The sequence below is a fragment of the Ipomoea nil genome, unplaced genomic scaffold (genome assembly GCF_001879475.1).
Source record: "Ipomoea nil cultivar Tokyo-kokei standard unplaced genomic scaffold, Asagao_1.1 scaffold1734, whole genome shotgun sequence".
Lineage (NCBI taxonomy): Eukaryota > Viridiplantae > Streptophyta > Magnoliopsida > Solanales > Convolvulaceae > Ipomoea > Ipomoea nil.
In genome coordinates, this window is record NW_017618162.1 from 291,909 (window position 1) to 313,423 (window position 21,515).

Consider the following 21,515-nt stretch of genomic DNA (forward strand, 5'->3'; position numbering starts at 1 on the left):
AATTTCTAGGTGAGGCCTAAGCGCATATCCTTAAACAATTCTTGGATTCAATGCAATATTTCATCTTGTTTGTCTTCCTTAGGTTTGAACCAAAGACCTTCATATGAAATTCAATGAGTAAGTTAAAAACCATAAATAATTTACGGAATATTTTGTTACAAAAGTATACACTGACGAGGTCCATGAATATTTATTAAAAAGTATCTGATATACTAGAGGGTAATGTAGAAAAAAATAATAAAAATTTCAAAAATCAAAATAATACGAAACTTTCATTTCAAGTTTCAACAACCGATTGAACAAACTTGTTTTAGTAGATATTTTTAAAATATTAAGAGGTGAATAAATTGATATCAAAATTACAAACTGGTAAAATATAAAAGAGTTTAGTCCATAAGGTTGCTTAAATTGAGAAGCCAAACTTAACGAAATTAAGCTCAAGGGCTGCATGTTTGGTTTGCTTAACTCGAGAGGCTTAACAAATGCAAAAGTAATGCGTTTACCGGGAGTCGAACCCAAGTGTATTGTTTGGAAGGCAAATATCGTAACCGTTAGACTACAAACACAATTTCATTATATGGTACTTTCTTTGTATAACACTATGACATCTACATTCTCAACCGGGAATGTCATAATGTTATTGAGAATATGAATTATGTAATTTTCGAATCCCTATTTCTAGTTGAGGCCTAAGCGCATATCCTTAAACAATTCATGCATTCAATTCAATATTTCATCTTGTTTGTCTTCCTTAGGTTTGAACCAAAGACCTTCTTATGAAATTCAATGAGTAAGTTAAAAACAATAAATAATAAACAGAATATTTTGTTACAAAACTATACACTGACGGGGTCCATGTATATTTATTAAAAAGTAAGTGATATAATAGAGGGTAATGTAGAAAAAAATAATAAAAATTACAAAAATCAAAATAATACGAAACTTTCATTTCAAGTTTCAACAACCGATTGAAGAAACTTGTTTTAGTTGATATTTTAAAAATATTAAGAGGTGAATAAATTGATATCAAAATTACAAACTGGTAAAATATAAAAGTTTGTTTAATAGAAGTGTGAATATAAATTTTATTTAAAAATATATATATAAAATTGAATTTATATAATAAATTATTAAATTTGAAAAGAGTTTAGTCCATAGGGTTGCTTAAATTGAGAAGCCAAACTTAACGAAATTATGCTCTAGGGCTGCATGTTTGGTTTGCTTAATTCAAGAGGCTTAACGAATGCAAAGGTAATGCGTTTGCCAGGAGTCGAACCCGGGACTATTGCTTAGAAGGCAATTATCCTAACCATTGGACTACAAACGCAATTTCATTATATGGTACTTTCTCTGTATAACGCTATGACATCTACATTCTCAACCGGGAATGTCATAATGTTATTGAGAATATGAATTATGTAATTTTCGAATCTCTATTTCTAGGTGAGGCCTAAGCGCATATCCTTAAACAATTCTTGGATTCAATGCAATATTTCATCTTGTTTGTCTTCCTTAGGTTTGAAACAAAGACCTTCTTATGGAATTCAATGTGTAAGTTAAAAACAATAAATAATTAACAGAATATTTTGTTACAAAAGTATACACTGACGGCATCCATGTATATTTATTAAAAAGTAAGTGATATAATAGAGGGCAATGTAGAAAAAAATAATAAAAATTACAAAAATCAAAATTATACGAAACTTTCATTTCAAGTTTCAACAACCGATTGAACAAACTTGTTTTAGTAGATATTTTAAAAATATTAAGAGGTGAATAAATTGATATCAAAATTACAAACTGGTAAAATATAAAAGAGTTTAGTCCAAAGGGTGGCTTAAATCGAGAAGCCAAACTTAACAAAATTATGCTCTAGGGCTGCATGGGAGTAGAACCCGGGTCTATTGCTTAGAAGGCAATTATCCTAACCGTTGGACTACAAACACAATTTCATTATATGGTACTGTCTTTGTATAACGCTATGACATCTACATTCTCAACCGGGAATGTCATAATGTTATTGAGAATATGAATTATGTAATTTTCGAATCTCAATTTCTAGGTGAGGCCTAAGCGCAAATCCTTAAACAATTCTTGGATTCAATGCAATATTTCATCTTGTTTGTCTTCCTTAGGTTTGAACCAAAGACCTTCATATGAAATTCAATGAGTAAGTTAAAAACAATAAATAATTAACGGAATATTTTGTTACAAAAGTATACACTGACGAGGTCCATGAATATTTATTAAAAAGTATCTGATATACTAGAGGGTAATGTAGAAAAAAATAATAAAAATTTCAAAAATCAAAATAATACGAAACTTTCATTTCAAGTTTCAACAACCGATTGAACAAACTTGTTTTAGTAGATATTTTTAAAATATTAAGAGGTGAATAAATTGATATCAAAATTACAAACTGGTAAAATATAAAAGAGTTTAGTCCATAAGGTTGCTTAAATTGAGAAGCCAAACTTAACGAAATTAAGCTCAAGGGCTGCATGTTTGGTTTGCTTAACTCGAGAGGCTTAACAAATGCAAAAGTAATGCGTTTACCGGGAGTCGAACCCAAGTGTATTGTTTGGAAGGCAATTATCCTAACCGTTGGACTACAAACACAATTTCATTATATGGTACGTTCTTTGTATAACACTATGACATCTACATTCTCAACCGGGAATGTCATAATGTTATTGAGAATATGAATTATGTAATTTTCGAATCCCTATTTCTAGTTGAGGCCTAAGCGCATATCCTTAAACAATTCATGCATTCAATTCAATATTTCATCTTGTTTGTCTTCCTTAGGTTTGAACCAAAGACCTTCTTATGAAATTCAATGAGTAAGTTAAAAACAATAAATAATAAACAGAATATTTTGTTACAAAACTGTACACTGACGGGGTTCATGTATATTTATTAAAAAGTAAGTTATACAATAGAGGGTAATGTAGAAAAAAATAATAAAAATTACAAAAATCAAAATAATACGAAACTTTCATTTCAAGTTTCAACAACCGATTGAAGAAACTTGTTTTAGTTGATATTTTAAAAATATTAAGAGGTGAATAAATTGATATCAAAATTACAAACTGGTAAAATATAAAAGTTTGTTTAATAGAAGTGTGAATATAAATTTTATTTAAAAATATATATATAAAATTGAATTTATATAATAAATTATTAAATTTGAAAAGAGTTTAGTCCATAGGGTTGCTTAAATTGAGAAGCCAAACTTAACGAAATTATGCTCTAGGGCTGCATGTTTGGTTTGCTTAATTCAAGAGGCTTAACGAATGCAAAGGTAATGCGTTTGCCAGGAGTCGAACCCGGGACTATTGCTTAGAAGGCAATTATCCTAACCATTGGACTACAAACGCAATTTCATTATATGGTACTTTCTCTGTATAACGCTATGACATCTACATTCTCAACCGGGAATGTCATAATGTTATTGAGAATATGAATTATGTAATTTTCGAATCTCTATTTCTAGGTGAGGCCTAAGCGCATATCCTTAAACAATTCTTGGATTCAATGCAATATTTCATCTTGTTTGTCTTCCTTAGGTTTGAAACAAAGACCTTCTTATGGAATTCAATGTGTAAGTTAAAAACAATAAATAATTAACAGAATATTTTGTTACAAAAGTATACACTGACGGCATCCATGTATATTTATTAAAAAGTAAGTGATATAATAGAGGGCAATGTAGAAAAAAATAATAAAAATTACAAAAATCAAAATTATACGAAACTTTCATTTCAAGTTTCAACAACCGATTGAACAAACTTGTTTTAGTAGATATTTTAAAAATATTAAGAGGTGAATAAATTGATATCAAAATTACAAACTGGTAAAATATAAAAGAGTTTAGTCCAAAGGGTGGCTTAAATCGAGAAGCCAAACTTAACAAAATTATGCTCTAGGGCTGCATGGGAGTAGAACCCGGGTCTATTGCTTAGAAGGCAATTATCCTAACCGTTGGACTACAAACACAATTTCATTATATGGTACTGTCTTTGTATAACGCTATGACATCTACATTCTCAACCGGGAATGTCATAATGTTATTGAGAATATGAATTATGTAATTTTCGAATCTCAATTTCTAGGTGAGGCCTAAGCGCAAATCCTTAAACAATTCTTGGATTCAATGCAATATTTCATCTTGTTTGTCTTCCTTAGGTTTGAACCAAAGACCTTCATATGAAATTCAATGAGTAAGTTAAAAACAATAAATAATTAACGGAATATTTTGTTACAAAAGTATACACTGACGAGGTCCATGAATATTTATTAAAAAGTATCTGATATACTAGAGGGTAATGTAGAAAAAAATAATAAAAATTTCAAAAATCAAAATAATACGAAACTTTCATTTCAAGTTTCAACAACCGATTGAACAAACTTGTTTTAGTAGATATTTTTAAAATATTAAGAGGTGAATAAATTGATATCAAAATTACAAACTGGTAAAATATAAAAGAGTTTAGTCCATAAGGTTGCTTAAATTGAGAAGCCAAACTTAACGAAATTAAGCTCAAGGGCTGCATGTTTGGTTTGCTTAACTCGAGAGGCTTAACAAATGCAAAAGTAATGCGTTTACCGGGAGTCGAACCCAAGTGTATTGTTTGGAAGGCAATTATCCTAACCGTTGGACTACAAACACAATTTCATTATATGGTACGTTCTTTGTATAACACTATGACATCTACATTCTCAACCGGGAATGTCATAATGTTATTGAGAATATGAATTATGTAATTTTCGAATCCCTATTTCTAGTTGAGGCCTAAGCGCATATCCTTAAACAATTCATGCATTCAATTCAATATTTCATCTTGTTTGTCTTCCTTAGGTTTGAACCAAAGACCTTCTTATGAAATTCAATGAGTAAGTTAAAAACAATAAATAATAAACAGAATATTTTGTTACAAAACTGTACACTGACGGGGTTCATGTATATTTATTAAAAAGTAAGTTATACAATAGAGGGTAATGTAGAAAAAAATAATAAAAATTACAAAAATCAAAATAATACGAAACTTTCATTTCAAGTTTCAACAACCGATTGAAGAAACTTGTTTTAGTTGATATTTTAAAAATATTAAGAGGTGAATAAATTGATATCAAAATTACAAACTAGTAAAATATAAAAGTTTGTTTAATAGAAGTTTGAATATAAATTTTATTTAAATATATATATATAAAATGGAATTTATATAATAAACTATTAAATTTGAAAAAACTTTAGTCCAAAGGGTTGATTAATTCGAGAATCCAAACTTAATGAAATTATGCTCTAGGGCTGCATATTTGGTTTGCTTAATTCGAGAGGCTTAACGAATGCAAAGGTAATGCGTTTGCCAGGAGTCGAACCCGGGTCTATTCCTTAGAAGGTAATTATCCTAACCGTTGGACTACAAACGCAATTTCATTATATGGTACTTTCTTTGTATAACGCTATGAAATCTACATTCTCAACCGGGAATGTCATAATGTTATTGAGAATATGAATTATGTAATTTTCGAATCTCAATTTCTAGGTGAGGCCTAAGCGCATATCCTTAAACAATTCTTGGATTCAATGCAATATTTCATCTTGTTTGTCTTCCTTAGGTTTGAACCAAAGACCTTCTTATGAAATTCAATAAGTTAAAAACGATAAATAATTAACGGAATATTTTGTTACAAAAGTATACACTGACGGGGTCCATGAATATTTATTAAAAAGTAAGTGATATAATAGAGGGTAATGTAGAAAAAAATAATAAAAATTTCAAAAATCAAAATAATACGAAACTTTCATTTCAAGTTTTAACAACCGATTGAACAAACTTGTTTTAGTAGATATTTTTAAAATATTAAGAGGTGAATAAATTGATATCAAAATTACAAACTGGTAAAATATAAAAGAGTTTAGTCCATAAGGTTGCTTAAATCGAGAAGCCAAACTTAACGAAATTAAGCTCAGGGGCTGCATGTTTGGTTTGCCTAATTCGAGAGGCTTAACAAATGCAAAAGTAATTCGTTTACCAGGAGTCGAACCCAAGTGTATTGTTTGGAAGGCAATTATCGTAACCGTTGGACTACAAACACAATTTCATTATATGGTACTTTCTTTGTATAACACAATGACATCTACATTCTCAACCGGGAATGTCATAATGTTATTGAGAATATGAATTATGTAATTTTCGAATCCCTATTTCTAGTTGAGGCCTAAGCGCATATCCTTAAACAATTCATGCATTCAATTCAATATTTCATCTTGTTTGTCTTCCTTAGGTTTGAACCAAAGACCTTCTTATGAAATTCAATGAGTAAGTTAAAAACAATAAATAATAAACAGAATATTTTGTTACAAAACTATACACTGACGGGGTCCATGTATATTTATTAAAAAGTAAGTGATATAATAGAGGGTAATGTAGAAAAAAATAATAAAAATTACAAAAATCAAAATAATACGAAACTTTCATTTCAAGTTTCAACAACCGATTGAAGAAACTTGTTTTAGTTGATATTTTAAAAATATTAAGAGGTGAATAAATTGATATCAAAATTACAAACTGGTAAAATATAAAAGTTTGTTTAATAGAAGTGTGAATATAAATTTTATTTAAAAATATATATATAAAATGGAATTTATATAATAAACTATTAAATTTGAAAAAACTTTAGTCCAAAGGGTTGATTAATTCGAGAATCCAAACTTAATGAAATTATGCTCTAGGGCTGCATATTTGGTTTGCTTAATTCGAGAGGCTTAACGAATGCAAAGGTAATGCGTTTGCCAGGAGTCAAACCCGGGACTATTGCTTAGAAGGCAATTATCCTAACCATTGGACTACAAACGCAATTTCATTATATGGTACTTTCTCTGTATAACGCTATGACATGTACATTCTCAACCGAGAATGTCATAATGTTATTGAGAATATGAATTATGTAATTTTCGAATCTCTATTTCTAGGTGAGGCCTAAGCGCATATCCTTAAACAATTCTTGGATTCAATGCAATATTTCATCTTGTTTGTCTTCCTTAGGTTTGAAACAAAGACCTTCTTATGGAATTCAATGTGTAAGTTAAAAACAATAAATAATTAACAGAATATTTTGTTACAAAAGTATACACTGACGGCATCCATGTATATTTATTAAAAAGTAAGTGATATAATAGAGGGCAATGTAGAAAAAAATAATAAAAATTACAAAAATCAAAATTATACGAAACTTTCATTTCAAGTTTCAACAACCGATTGAACAAACTTGTTTTAGTAGATATTTTAAAAATATTAAGAGGTGAATAAATTGATATCAAAATTACAAACTGGTAAAATATAAAAGAGTTTAGTCCATAGGGTGGCTTAAATCGAGAAGCCAAACTTAACAAAATTATGCTCTAGGGCTGCATGGGAGTAGAACCCGGGTGTATTGCTTAGAAGGCAATTATCCTAACCGTTGGACTACAAACGCAATTTCATTATATGGTACTTTCTTTGTATAATGCTATGACATCCACATTCTCAATCGGGAATGTCATAATGTTATTGAGAATATGAATTATGTAATTTTCGAATCTCAATTTCTAGGTGAGGCCTAAGTGCATATCCTTAAACAATTCTTGGATTCAATGCAATATTTCATCTTGTTTGTCTTCCTTAGGTTTGAACCAAAGACCTTCATATGAAATTCAATGAGTAAGTTAAAAACAATAAATAATTTACGGAATATTTTGTTACAAAAGTATACACTGACGAGGTCCATGAATATTTATTAAAAAGTATCTGATATACTAGAGGGTAATGTAGAAAAAAATAATAAAAATTTCAAAAATCAAAATAATACGAAACTTTCATTTCAAGTTTCAACAACCGATTGAACAAACTTGTTTTAGCAGATATTTTTAAAATATTAAGAGGTGAATAAATTGATATCAAAATTACAAACTGGTAAAATATGAAAGAGTTTAGTCCATATGGTTGCTTAAAATGAGAAGCCAAACTTAACGAAATTAAGCTCAAGGGCTGCATGTTTGGTTTGCTTAACTCGAGAGGCTTAACAAATGCAAAAGTAATGCGTTTACCGGGAGTCGAACCCAAGTGTATTGTTTGGAAGGCAATTATCGTAACCGTTGGACTACAAACACAATTTCATTATATGGTACTTTCTTTGTATAACACTATGACATCTACATTCTCAACCGGGAATGTCATAATGTTATTGAGAATATGAATTATGTAATTTTCGAATCCCTATTTCTAGTTGAGGCCTAAGCGCATATCCTTAAACAATTCATGCATTCAATTCAATATTTCATCTTGTTTGTCTTCCTTAGGTTTGAACCAAAGACCTTCTTATGAAATTCAATGAGTAAGTTAAAAACAATAAATAATAAACAGAATATTTTGTTACAAAACTATACACTGACGGGGTCCATGTATATTTATTAAAAAGTAAGTTATATAATAGAGGGTAATGTAGAAAAAAATAATAAAAATTACAAAAATCAAAATAATACGAAACTTTCATTTCAAGTTTCAACAACCGATTGAAGAAACTTGTTTTAGTTGATATTTTAAAAATATTAAGAGGTGAATAAATTGATATCAAAATTACAAACTGGTAAAATATAAAAGTTTGTTTAATAGAAGTGTGAATATAAATTTTATTTAAAAATATATATATATAATGGAATTTATATAATAAATTATTAAATTTGAAAAGAGTTTAGTCCATAGGGTTGCTTAAATTGAGAAGCCAAACTTAACGAAATTATGCTCTAGGGCTGCATGTTTGGTTTGCTTAATTCAAGAGGCTTAACGAATGCAAAGGTAATGCGTTTGCCAGGAGTCGAACCCGGGACTATTGCTTAGAAGGCAATTATCCTAACCGTTGGACTACAAACGCAATTTCATTATATGGTACTTTCTCTGTATAACGCTATGACATCTACATTCTCAACCGGGAATGTCATAATGTTATTGAGAATATGAATTATGTAATTTTCGAATCTCTATTTCTAGGTGAGGCCTAAGCGCATATCCTTAAACAATTCTTGGATTCAATGCAATATTTCATCTTGTTTGTCTTCCTTAGGTTTGAAACAAAGACCTTCTTATGGAATTCAATGTGTAAGTTAAAAACAATAAATAATTAACAGAATATTTTGTTACAAAAGTATACACTGACGGCATCCATGTATATTTATTAAAAAGTAAGTGATATAATAGAGGGCAATGTAGAAAAAAATAATAAAAATTACAAAAATCAAAATTATACGAAACTTTCATTTCAAGTTTCAACAACCGATTGAACAAACTTGTTTTAATAGATATTTTAAAAATATTAAGAGGTGAATAAATTGATATCAAAATTACAAACTGGTAAAATATAAAAGAGTTTAGTCCATAGGGTGGCTTAAATCGAGAAGCCAAACTTAACAAAATTATGCTCTAGGGCTGCATGGGAGTAGAACCCGGGTGTATTGCTTAGAAGGCAATTATCCTAACCGTTGGACTACAAACGCAATTTCATTATATGGTACTTTCTTTGTATAACGCTATGACATCTACATTCTCAACCGGGAATGTCATAATGTTATTGAGAATATGAATTATGTAATTTTCGAATCTCAATTTCTAGGTGAGGCCTAAGCGCATATCCTTAAACAATTCTTGGATTCAATGCAATATTTCATCTTGTTTGTCTTCCTTAGGTTTGAACCAAAGACCTTCTTATGAAATTCAATAAGTTAAAAACAATAAATAATTAACGGAATATTTTGTTACAAAAGTATACACTGACGGGGTCCATGAATATTTATTAAAAAGTAAGTGATATAATAGAGGGTAATGTAGAAAAAAATAATAAAAATTTCAAAAATCAAAATAATACGAAACTTTCATTTCAAGTTTCAACAACCGATTGAACAAACTAGTTTTAGTAGATATTTTTAAAATATTAAGAGGTGAAAAAATTGATATCAAAATTACAAACTGGTAAAATATAAAAGAGTTTAGTTCATAAGGTTGCTTAAATCGAGAAGCCAAACATAACGAAATTAAGCTCAAGGGCTGCATGTTTGGTTTGCCTAATTCGAGAGGCTTAACAAATGCAAAAGTAATTCGTTTACCAGGAGTCAAACCCAAGTGTATTGTTTGGAAGGCAATTATCGTAACCGTTGGACTACAAACACAATTTCATTATATGGTACTTTCTTTGTATAACACTATGACATCTACATTCTCAACCGGGAATGTCATAATGTTATTGAGAATATGAATTATGTAATTTTCGAATCCCTATTTCTAGTTGAGGCCTAAGCGCATATCCTTAAATAATTCATGCATTCAATTCAATATTTCATCTTGTTTGTCTTCCTTAGGTTTGAACCAAAGACCTTCTTATGAAATTCAATGAGTAAGTTAAAAACAATAAATAATAAACAGAATATTTTGTTACAAAACTGTACACTGACGGGGTTCATGTATATTTATTAAAAAGTAAGTTATATAATAGAGGGTAATGTAGAAAAAAATAATAAAAATTACAAAAATCAAAATAATACGAAACTTTCATTTCAAGTTTCAACAACCGATTGAAGAAACTTGTTTTAGTTGATATTTTAAAAATATTAAGAGGTGAATAAATTGATATCAAAATTACAAACTGGTAAAATATAAAAGTTTGTTTAATAGAAGTGTGAATATAAATTTTATTTAAAAATATATATATATAATGGAATTTATATAATAAATTATTAAATTTGAAAAGAGTTTAGTCCATAGGGTTGCTTAAATTGAGAAGCCAAACTTAACGAAATTATGCTCTAGGGCTGCATGTTTGGTTTGCTTAATTCAAGAGGCTTAACGAATGCAAAGGTAATGCGTTTGCCAGGAGTCGAACCCGGGACTATTGCTTAGAAGGCAATTATCCTAACCGTTGGACTACAAACGCAATTTCATTATATGGTACTTTCTCTGTATAACGCTATGACATCTACATTCTCAACCGGGAATGTCATAATGTTATTGAGAATATGAATTATGTAATTTTCGAATCTCTATTTCTAGGTGAGGCCAAAGCGCATATCCTTAAACAATTCTTGGATTCAATGCAATATTTCATCTTGTTTGTCTTCCTTAGGTTTGAAACAAAGACCTTCTTATGGAATTCAATGTGTAAGTTAAAAACAATAAATAATTAACAGAATATTTTGTCACAAAAGTATACACTGACGGCATCCATGTATATTTATTAAAAAGTAAGTGATATAATAGAGGGCAATGTAGAAAAAAATAATAAAAATTACAAAAATCAAAATTATACGAAACTTTCATTTCAAGTTTCAACAACCGATTGAACAAACTTGTTTTAGTAGATATTTTAAAAATATTAAGAGGTGAATAAATTGATATCAAAATTACAAACTGGTAAAATATAAAAGAGTTTAGTCCATAGGGTGGCTTAAATCGAGAAGCCAAACTTAACAAAATTATGCTCTAGGGCTGCATGGGAGTAGAACCCGGGTGTATTGCTTAGAAGGCAATTATCCTAACCGTTGGACTACAAACGCAATTTCATTATATGGTACTTTCTTTGTATAACGCTATGACATCTACATTCTCAACCGGGAATGTCATAATGTTATTGAGAATATGAATTATGTAATTTTCGAATCTCAATTTCTAGGTGAGGCCTAAGCGCATATCCTTAAACAATTCTTGGATTCAATGCAATATTTCATCTTGTTTGTCTTCCTTAGGTTTGAACCAAAGACCTTCTTATGAAATTCAATAAGTTAAAAACAATAAATAATTAACGGAATATTTTGTTACAAAAGTATACACTGACGGGGTCCATGAATATTTATTAAAAAGTAAGTGATATAATAGAGGGTAATGTAGAAAAAAATAATAAAAATTTCAAAAATCAAAATAATACGAAACTTTCATTTCAAGTTTCAACAACCGATTGAACAAACTAGTTTTAGTAGATATTTTTAAAATATTAAGAGGTGAAAAAATTGATATCAAAATTACAAACTGGTAAAATATAAAAGAGTTTAGTCCATAAGGTTGCTTAAATCGAGAAGCCAAACATAACGAAATTAAGCTCAAGGGCTGCATGTTTGGTTTGCCTAATTCGAGAGGCTTAACAAATGCAAAAGTAATTCGTTTACCAGGAGTCAAACCCAAGTGTATTGTTTGGAAGGCAATTATCGTAACCGTTGGACTACAAACACAATTTCATTATATGGTACTTTCTTTGTATAACACTATGACATCTACATTCTCAACCGGGAATGTCATAATGTTATTGAGAATATGAATTATGTAATTTTCGAATCCCTATTTCTAGTTGAGGCCTAAGCGCATATCCTTAAATAATTCATGCATTCAATTCAATATTTCATCTTGTTTGTCTTCCTTAGGTTTGAACCAAAGACCTTCTTATGAAATTCAATGAGTAAGTTAAAAACAATAAATAATAAACAGAATATTTTGTTACAAAACTGTACACTGACGGGGTTCATGTATATTTATTAAAAAGTAAGTTATATAATAGAGGGTAATGTAGAAAAAAATAATAAAAATTACAAAAATCAAAATAATACGAAACTTTCATTTCAAGTTTCAACAACCGATTGAAGAAACTTGTTTTAGTTGATATTTTAAAAATATTAAGAGGTGAATAAATTGATATCAAAAATACAAACTGGTAAAATATAAAAGTTTGTTTAATAGAAGTGTGAATACAAATTTTATTTAAAAATATATATAAAAAATGGAATTTATATAATAAATTATTAAATTCGAAAAGAGTTTAGTCCATAGGGTTGCTTAAATCGAGAAGCCAAACTTAATTTCTGGGCTGCATGTTTGGTTTGCTTAATTCGAGAGGCTTAACGAATGCAATGGTAATGCATTTGCCAAGAGTCGAACCCGAGTCTGTAGCTTGGAAGGCAATTATCCTAACCGTTGGACTACAAACACAATTTCATTATATTGTACTTTCTTTGTATAACACTATAACATCTACATTCTCAACCGGGAATGTCATAATGTTATTGAGAATATGAATTATGTAATTTTCGAATCTCTATTTCAAGGTGAGGCCTAAGCGCATATCCTTAAACAATTCTTGGATTCAATGCAATATTTTATCTTGTTTGTCTTCCTTAGGTTTGAACCAAACACCTTCTTATGAAATTCGATAAGTTAAAAACAATAAATAATTAACAGAATATTTTGTTACAAAAGTATACACTGACGGGGTCCATATATATTTATTAGAAAGTAAGTGATATAATAGAGGGTAATGTAGAAAAAAATAATAAATATTAAAAAAATCAAAATAATACGAAACTTTCATTTCAAGTTTCAACAACCGATTGAACAAACTTGTTTTAGTAGATATTTTTAAATGATTAAGAGGTGAATAAATTCATATCAAAATTACAAACTGGTAAAATATAAAAGAGTTTAGTCAATAAGGTTACTTAAATCGAGAAGCCAAACTTAACGAAATTAAGCTCTAGGGCTGCATGTTTGGTTTGCTTAATTTGAGAGGCTTAACGAATGCAAAGGTAATGCGTTTGCCGGGAGTTGAACCCAGGTCTATTGCTTGGACAGCAATTATCCTAACCGTTGGACTACAAACGCAATTTCATTATATGGTACTTTCTCTGTATAACGCTATGACATCTACATTCTCAACCGGGAATGTCATAATGTTATTGAGAATATGAATTATGTAATTTTCGAATCTCTATTTCTAGGTGAGGCCTAAGCGCATATCCTTAAACAATTCTTGGATTCAATGCAATATTTCATCTTGTTTGTCTTCCTTAGGTTTGAAACAAAGACCTTCTTATGGAATTCAATGTGTAAGTTAAAAACAATAAATAATTAACAGAATATTTTGTTACAAAAGTATACACTGACGGCATCCATGTATATTTATTAAAAAGTAAGTGATATAATAGAGGGCAATGTAGAAAAAAATAATAAAAATTACAAAAATCAAAATTATACGAAACTTTCATTTCAAGTTTCAACAACCGATTGAACAAACTTGTTTTAGTAGATATTTTAAAAATATTAAGAGGTGAATAAATTGATATCAAAATTACAAACTGGTAAAATATAAAAGAGTTTAGTCCATAGGGTGGCTTAAATCGAGAAGCCAAACTTAACAAAATTATGCTCTAGGGCTGCATGGGAGTAGAACCCGGGTGTATTGCTTAGAAGGCAATTATCCTAACCGTTGGACTACAAACGCAATTTCATTATATGGTACTTTCTTTGTATAATGCTATGACATCTACATTCTCAACCGGGAATGTCATAATGTTATTGAGAATATGAATTATGTAATTTTCGAATCTCAATTTCTAGGTGAGGCCTAAGCGCATATCCTTAAACAATTCTTGGATTCAATGCAATATTTCATCTTGTTTGTCTTCCTTAGGTTTGAACCAAAGACCTTCATATGAAATTCAATGAGTAAGTTAAAAACAATAAATAATTTACGGAATATTTTGTTACAAAAGTATACACTGACGAGGTCCATGAATATTTATTAAAAAGTATCTGATATACTAGAGGGTAATGTAGAAAAAAATAATAAAAATTTCAAAAATCAAAATAATACGAAACTTTCATTTCAAGTTTCAACAACCGATTGAACAAACTTGTTTTAGTAGATATTTTTAAAATATTAAGAGGTGAATAAATTGATATCAAAATTACAAACTGGTAAAATATAAAAGAGTTTAGTCCATAAGGTTGCTTAAATTGAGAAGCCAAACTTAACGAAATTAAGCTCAAGGGCTGCATGTTTGGTTTGCTTAACTCGAGAGGCTTAACAAATGCAAAAGTAATGCGTTTACCGGGAGTCGAACCCAAGTGTATTGTTTGGAAGGCAATTATCCTAACCGTTGGACTACAAACACAATTTCATTATATGATACTTTCTTTGTATAACACTATGACATCTACATTCTCAACCGGGAATGTCATAATGTTATTGAGAATATGAATTATGTAATTTTCGAATCTCTATTTCTAGGTGAGGCCTAAGCGCATATCCTTAAACAATTCTTGGATTCAATGCAATATTTCATCTTGTTTGTCTTCCTTAGGTTTGAACCAAAGACCTTCTTATGAAATTCAATGAGTAAGTTAAAAACAATAAATAATAAACAGAATATTTTGTTACAAAACTATACATTGACGGGGTCCATGTATATTTATTAAAAAGTAAGTGATATAATAGAGGGTAATGTAGAAAAAAATAATAAAAATTACAAAGTTCAAAATAATACGAAACTTTCATTTCAAGTTTCAACAACCGAATGAAGAAACTTGTTTTAGTTGATATTTTAAAAATATTAAGAGGTGAATAAATTGATATCAAAATTACAAACTGGTAAAATATAAAAGTTTGTTTAATAGAAGTGTGAATATAAATTTTATTTAAAAATATATATATAAAATTGAATTTATATAATAAATTATTAAATTTGAAAAGCGTTTAGTCCATAGGGTTGCTTAAATTGAGATGCCAAACTTAACGAAATTATGCTCTAGAGCTGCATGTTTGGTTTGCTTAATTCGAGAGGCTTAACGAATGCAAAGGTAATGCGTTTGCCAGGAGTCGAACCCGGGTCTATTGCTTGGAAGGCAATTATCCTAACCGTTGGACTACAAACGCAATTTCATTATATGGTACTTTCTCTGTATAACGTTATGACATCTACATTCTCAACCGGGAATGTTATAATGTTATTGAGAATATGAATTATGTAATTTTCGAATCTCTATTTCTAGGTGAGGCCTAAGCGCATATCCTTAAACAATTCTTGGATTCAATGCAATATTTCATCTTGTTTGTCTTCCTTAGGTTTGAAACAAAGACCTTCTTATGAAATTCAATGTGTAAGTTAAAAACAATAAATAATTAACAGAATATTTTGTTACAAAGGTATACACTGACGGCATCCATGTATATTTATTAAAAAGTAAGTGATATAATAGAGGGCAATGTAGAAAAAAATAATAAAAATTACAAAAATCAAAATAATACGAAACTTTCATTTCAAGTTTCAACAACCGATTGAAGAAACTTGTTTTAGTTGATATTTTAAAAATATTAAGAGGTGAATAAATTGATATCAAAATTACAAACTGATAAAATATAAAAGAGTGTAGTCCATAGGGTGGCTTAAATCGAGAAGCCAAACTTAACAAAATTAAGCTCTAGGGCTGCATGGGAGTAGAACCCGGGTGTATTGCTTAGAAGGAAATTATCCTAACCGTTGGACTACAAACGAAATTGCATTATATGGTATGTTCTTTGTATAACACTATGACATCTACATTCTCAACCGGGAATGTCATAATGTTATTGAGAATATGAATTATGTAATTTTCGAATCTCAATTTCTAGGTGAGGCCTAAGCGCATATCCTTAAACAATTCTTGGATTCAATGCAATATTTCATCTTGTTTGTCTTCCTTAGGTTTGAACCAAAGACCTTCTTATGAAATTCAATGAGTATGTTAAAAACAATAAATAATAAACAGAATATTTTGTTACAAAACTATACACTGACGGGGTCCATGTATATTTATTAAAAAGTAAGTGATATAATAGAGGGTAATGTAGAAAAAAATAATAAAAATTACAAAGTTCAAAATAATACGAAACTTTCATTTCAAGTTTCAACAACCGAATGAAGAAACTTGTTTTAGTTGATATTTTAAAAATATTAAGAGGTGAATAAATTGATATCAAAATTACAAACTGGTAAAATATAAAAGTTTGTTTAATAGAAGTGTGAATATAAATTTTATTTAAAAATATATATATAAAATTGAATTTATATAATAAATTATTAAATTTGAAAAGCGTTTAGTCCATAGGGTTGCTTAAATTGAGAAGCCAAACTTAACGAAATTATGCTCTAGAGCTGCATGTTTGGTTTGCTTAATTCGAGAGGCTTAACGAATGCAAAGGTAATGCGTTTGCCAGGAGTCGAACCCGGGTCTATTGCTTGGAAGGCAATTATCCTAACCGTTGGACTACAAACGCAATTTCATTATATGGTACTTTCTCTGTATAACGCTATGACATCTACATTCTCAACCGGGAATGTCATAATGTTATTGAGAATATGAATTATGTAATTTTCGAATCTCTATTTCTAGGTGAGGCCTAAGCGCATATCCTTCAACAATTCTTGGATTCAATGCAATATTTCATCTTGTTTGTCTTCCTTAGGTTTGAAACAAAGACCTTCTTATGGAATTCAATGTGTAAGTTAAAAACAATAAATAATTAACAGAATATTTTGTTACAAAAGTATACACTGACGGCATCCATGTATATTTATTAAAAAGTAAATGATATAATAGAGGGCAATGTAGAAAAAAATAATAAAAATTACAAAAATCAAAATTATACGAAACTTTCATTTCAAGTTTCAACAACCGATTGAACAAACTTGTTTTAGTAGATATTTTAAAAATATTAAGAGGTGAATAAATTGATATCAAAATTACAAACTGGTAAAATATAAAAGAGTTTAGTCCATAGGGTGGCTTAAATCGAGAAGCCAAACTTAACAAAATTATGCTCTAGGGCTGCATGGGAGTAGAACCCGGGTGTATTGCTTAGAAGGCAATTATCCTAACCGTTGGACTACAAACGCAATTTCATTATATGGTACTTTCTTTGTATAATGCTATGACATCTACATTCTCAACCGGGAATGTCATAATGTTATTGAGAATATGAATTATGTAATTTTCGAATCTCAATTTCTAGGTGAGGCCTAAGCGCATATCCTTAAACAATTCTTGGATTCAATGCAATATTTCATCTTGTTTGTCTTCCTTAGGTTTGAACCAAAGGCCTTCTTATGAAATTCAATGAGCAAGTTAAAAACAATAAATAATAAACAGAATATTTTGTTACAAAACTATACACTGACGGGGTCCATGTATATTTATTAAAAAGTAAGTGATATAATAGAGGGCAATGTAGAAAAAAATAATAAAAATTACAAAAATCAAAATAATACGAAACTTTCATTTCAAGTTTCAACAACCGATTGAAGAAACTTGTTTTAGTTGATATTTTAAAATATTAAGAGGTGAATAAATTGATATCAAAATTACAAACTGGTAAAATATAAAAGTTAGTTTAATAGAAGTGTGAATATAAATTTTATTTAAAAATATATATATATAAAATGGAATTTATATAATAAATTATTAAATTTGAAAAGAGTTTAGTCCATAGGGTTGCTTAAATTGAGAAGCCAAACTTAACCGGAATTATGCTCTAGAGCTGCATGTTTGGTTTGCTTAATTCGAGAGGCTTAACGAATGCAAAGGTAATGCGTTTGCCAGGAGTCGAACCCGAGTCTATTGCTTGGAAGGCAATTATCCTAACCGTTGGACTACAAACGCAATTTCATTATATGGTACTTTCTCTGTATAACGCTATGACATCTACATTCTGAACCGGGAATGTCATAATGTTATTGAGAATATGAATTATGTAATTTTCGAATCTCTATTTCTAGGTGAGGCCTAAGCGCATATCCTTAAATAATTCTTGGATTCAATGCAATATTTCATCTTGTTTGTCTTCCTTAGGTTTGAAACAAAGACCTTCTTATGAAATTCAATGTGTAAGTTAAAAACAATAAATAATTAACAGAATATTTTGTTACAAAAGTATACACTGACGGCATCCATGTATATTTATTAAAAAGTAAGTGATATAATAGAGGGCAATGTAGAAAAAAATAATAAAAATTACAAAAATCAAAATTATACGAAACTTTCATTTCAAGTTTCAACAACCGATTGAACAAACTTGTTTTAGTAGATATTTTTAAAATATTAAGAGGTGAATAAATTGATATCAAAATTACAAACTGATAAAATATAAAAGAGTGTAGTCCATAGGGTGGCTTAAATCGAGAAGCCAAACTTAACAAAATTAAGCTCTAGGGCTGCATGGGAGTAGAACCCGGGTGTATTGCTTAGAAGGAAATTATCCTAACCGTTGGACTACAAACGAAATTGCATTATATGGTATGTTCTTTGTATAACACTATGACATCTACATTCTCAACCGGGGAATGTCATAATGTTATTGAGAATATGAATTATGTAATTTTCGAATCTCAATTTCTAGGTGAGGCCTAAGCGCATATCCTTAAACAATTCTTGGATTCAATGCAATATTTCATCTTGTTTGTCTTCCTTAGGTTTGAACCAAAGACCTTCTTATGAAATTCAATGAGTATGTTAAAAACAATAAATAATAAACAGAATATTTTGTTACAAAACTATACACTGACGGGGTCCATGTATATTTATTAAAAAGTAAGTGATATAATAGAGGGTAATGTAGAAAAAAATAATAAAAATTACAAAGTTCAAAATAATACGAAACTTTCATTTCAAGTTTCAACAACCGAATGAAGAAACTTGTTTTAGTTGATATTTTAAAAATATTAAGAGGTGAATAAATTGATATCAAAATTACAAACTGGTAAAATATAAAAGTTTGTTTAATAGAAGTGTGAATATAAATTTTATTTAAAAATATATATATAAAATTGAATTTATATAATAAATTATTAAATTTGAAAAGCGTTTAGTCCATAGGGTTGCTTAAATTGAGAAGCCAAACTTAACGAAATTATGCTCTAGAGCTGCATGTTTGGTTTGCTTAATTCGAGAGGCTTAACGAATGCAAAGGTAATGCGTTTGCCAGGAGTCGAACCCGGGTCTATTGCTTGGAAGGCAATTATCCTAACCGTTGGACTACAAACGCAATTTCATTATATGGTACTTTCTCTGTATAACGCTATGACATCTACATTCTCAACCGGGAATGTCATAATGTTATTGAGAATATGAATTATGTAATTTTCGAATCTCTATTTCTAGGTGAGGCCTAAGCGCATATCCTTAAACAATTCTTGGATTCAATGCAATATTTCATCTTGTTTGTCTTCCTTAGGTTTGAAACAAAGACCTTCTTATGGAATTCAATGTGTAAGTTAAAAACAATAAATAATTAACAGAATATTTTGTTACAAAAGTATACACTGACGGCATCCATGTATATTTATTAAAAAGTAAATGATATAATAGAGGGCAATGTAGAAAAATAATAAAAATTACAAAAATCAAATTATACGAACTTTCATTTCAAGTTTCAACAACCGATTGAACAAACTTGTTTTAGTAGATATTTTAAAAATATTAAGAGGTGAATAAATTGATATCAAAATTACAAACTGGTAAAATATAAAAGAGTTTAGTCCATAGGGTGGCTTAAATCGAGAAGCCAAACTTAACAAAATTATGCTCTAGGGCTGCATGGGAGTAGAACCGGGTGTATTGCTTAGAAGGCAATTATCCTAACGTTGGACTACAAACGCAATTTCATTATATGGTACTTTCTTTGTATAATGCTATGACATCTACATTCTCAACCGGGAATGTCATAATGTTATTGAGAATATGAATTATGTAATTTTCGAATCTCAATTTCTAGGTGAGGCCTAAGCGCATATCCTTAAACAATTCTTGGATTCAATGCAATATTTCATCTTGTTTGTCTTCCTTAGGTTTGAACCAAAGCCTTCTTATGAAATTCAATGAGTAAGTTAAAAACAATAAATAATAAACAGAATATTTTGTTACAAAACTATACACTGACGGGGTCCATGTATATTTATTAAAAAGTAAGTGATATAATAGAGGGCAATGTAGAAAAAAATAATAAAAATTACAAAAATCAAAATAATACGAAACTTTCATTTCAAGTTTCAACAACCGATTGAAGAAACTTGTTTTAGTTGATATTTTAAAAATATTAAGAGGTGAATAAATTGATATCAAAATTACAAACTGGTAAAATATAAAAGTTTGTTTAATAGAAGTGTGAATATAAATTTTATTTAAAAATATATATATAAAATGGAATTTATATAATAAATTATTAAATTTGAAAAGAGTTTAGTCCATAGGGTTGCTTAAATTGAGAAGCCAAACTTAACGGAAATTATGCTCTAGAGCTGCATGTTTGGTTTGCTTAATTCGAGAGGCTTAACGAATGCAAAGGTAATGCGTTTGCCCAGGAGTCGAACCCGGTCTATTGCTTGGAAGGCAATTATCCTAACCGTTGGACTACAAACGCAATTTCATTATATGGTACTTTCTTGTATAACGCTATGAATCTACATTCTCAACCGGGAATGTCATAATGTTATTGAGAATATGAATTATGTAATTTTCGAATCTCTATTTCTAGGTGAGGCCTAAGCGCATATCCTTAAATAATTCTTGGATTCAATGCAATATTTCATCTTGTTTGTCTTCCTTAGGTTTGAACAAAGACCTTCTTATGAAATTCAATGTGTAAGTTAAAAACAATAAATAATTAACAGAATATTTTGTTACAAAAGTATA

The 21,515-nt window shown here is 29.2% G+C and overlaps 10 non-coding genes across 10 annotated transcripts; all 10 read right to left on the bottom strand.

Moving 5' to 3' along the window:
• Nucleotides 1–1,255: 1,255 nt before the first annotated feature.
• TRNAR-UCU lies at nt 1,256–1,327 on the bottom strand. The gene has a single exon. It is a non-coding gene; the product is annotated as a tRNA-Arg (tRNA).
• Nucleotides 1,328–3,308: 1,981 nt separating this feature from the next.
• TRNAR-UCU lies at nt 3,309–3,380 on the bottom strand. The gene has a single exon. It is a non-coding gene; the product is annotated as a tRNA-Arg (tRNA).
• Nucleotides 3,381–5,361: 1,981 nt separating this feature from the next.
• On the bottom strand, nt 5,362–5,433 carry TRNAR-UCU. Its single transcript has one exon. It is a non-coding gene; the product is annotated as a tRNA-Arg (tRNA).
• Nucleotides 5,434–6,791: 1,358 nt separating this feature from the next.
• On the bottom strand, nt 6,792–6,863 carry TRNAR-UCU. Its single transcript has one exon. It is a non-coding gene; the product is annotated as a tRNA-Arg (tRNA).
• A 1,981-nt stretch (nt 6,864–8,844) lies between these two features.
• Nucleotides 8,845–8,916, bottom strand: TRNAR-UCU. Its single transcript has one exon. It is a non-coding gene; the product is annotated as a tRNA-Arg (tRNA).
• A 1,977-nt stretch (nt 8,917–10,893) lies between these two features.
• TRNAR-UCU lies at nt 10,894–10,965 on the bottom strand. Its single transcript has one exon. It is a non-coding gene; the product is annotated as a tRNA-Arg (tRNA).
• A 4,689-nt stretch (nt 10,966–15,654) lies between these two features.
• TRNAG-UCC lies at nt 15,655–15,726 on the bottom strand. Its single transcript has one exon. It is a non-coding gene; the product is annotated as a tRNA-Gly (tRNA).
• A 1,308-nt stretch (nt 15,727–17,034) lies between these two features.
• On the bottom strand, nt 17,035–17,106 carry TRNAG-UCC. Its single transcript has one exon. It is a non-coding gene; the product is annotated as a tRNA-Gly (tRNA).
• A 1,310-nt stretch (nt 17,107–18,416) lies between these two features.
• TRNAG-UCC lies at nt 18,417–18,488 on the bottom strand. Its single transcript has one exon. It is a non-coding gene; the product is annotated as a tRNA-Gly (tRNA).
• Nucleotides 18,489–19,797: 1,309 nt separating this feature from the next.
• TRNAG-UCC lies at nt 19,798–19,869 on the bottom strand. The gene has a single exon. It is a non-coding gene; the product is annotated as a tRNA-Gly (tRNA).
• Between the last annotated feature and the right edge of the window lie 1,646 nt (nt 19,870–21,515).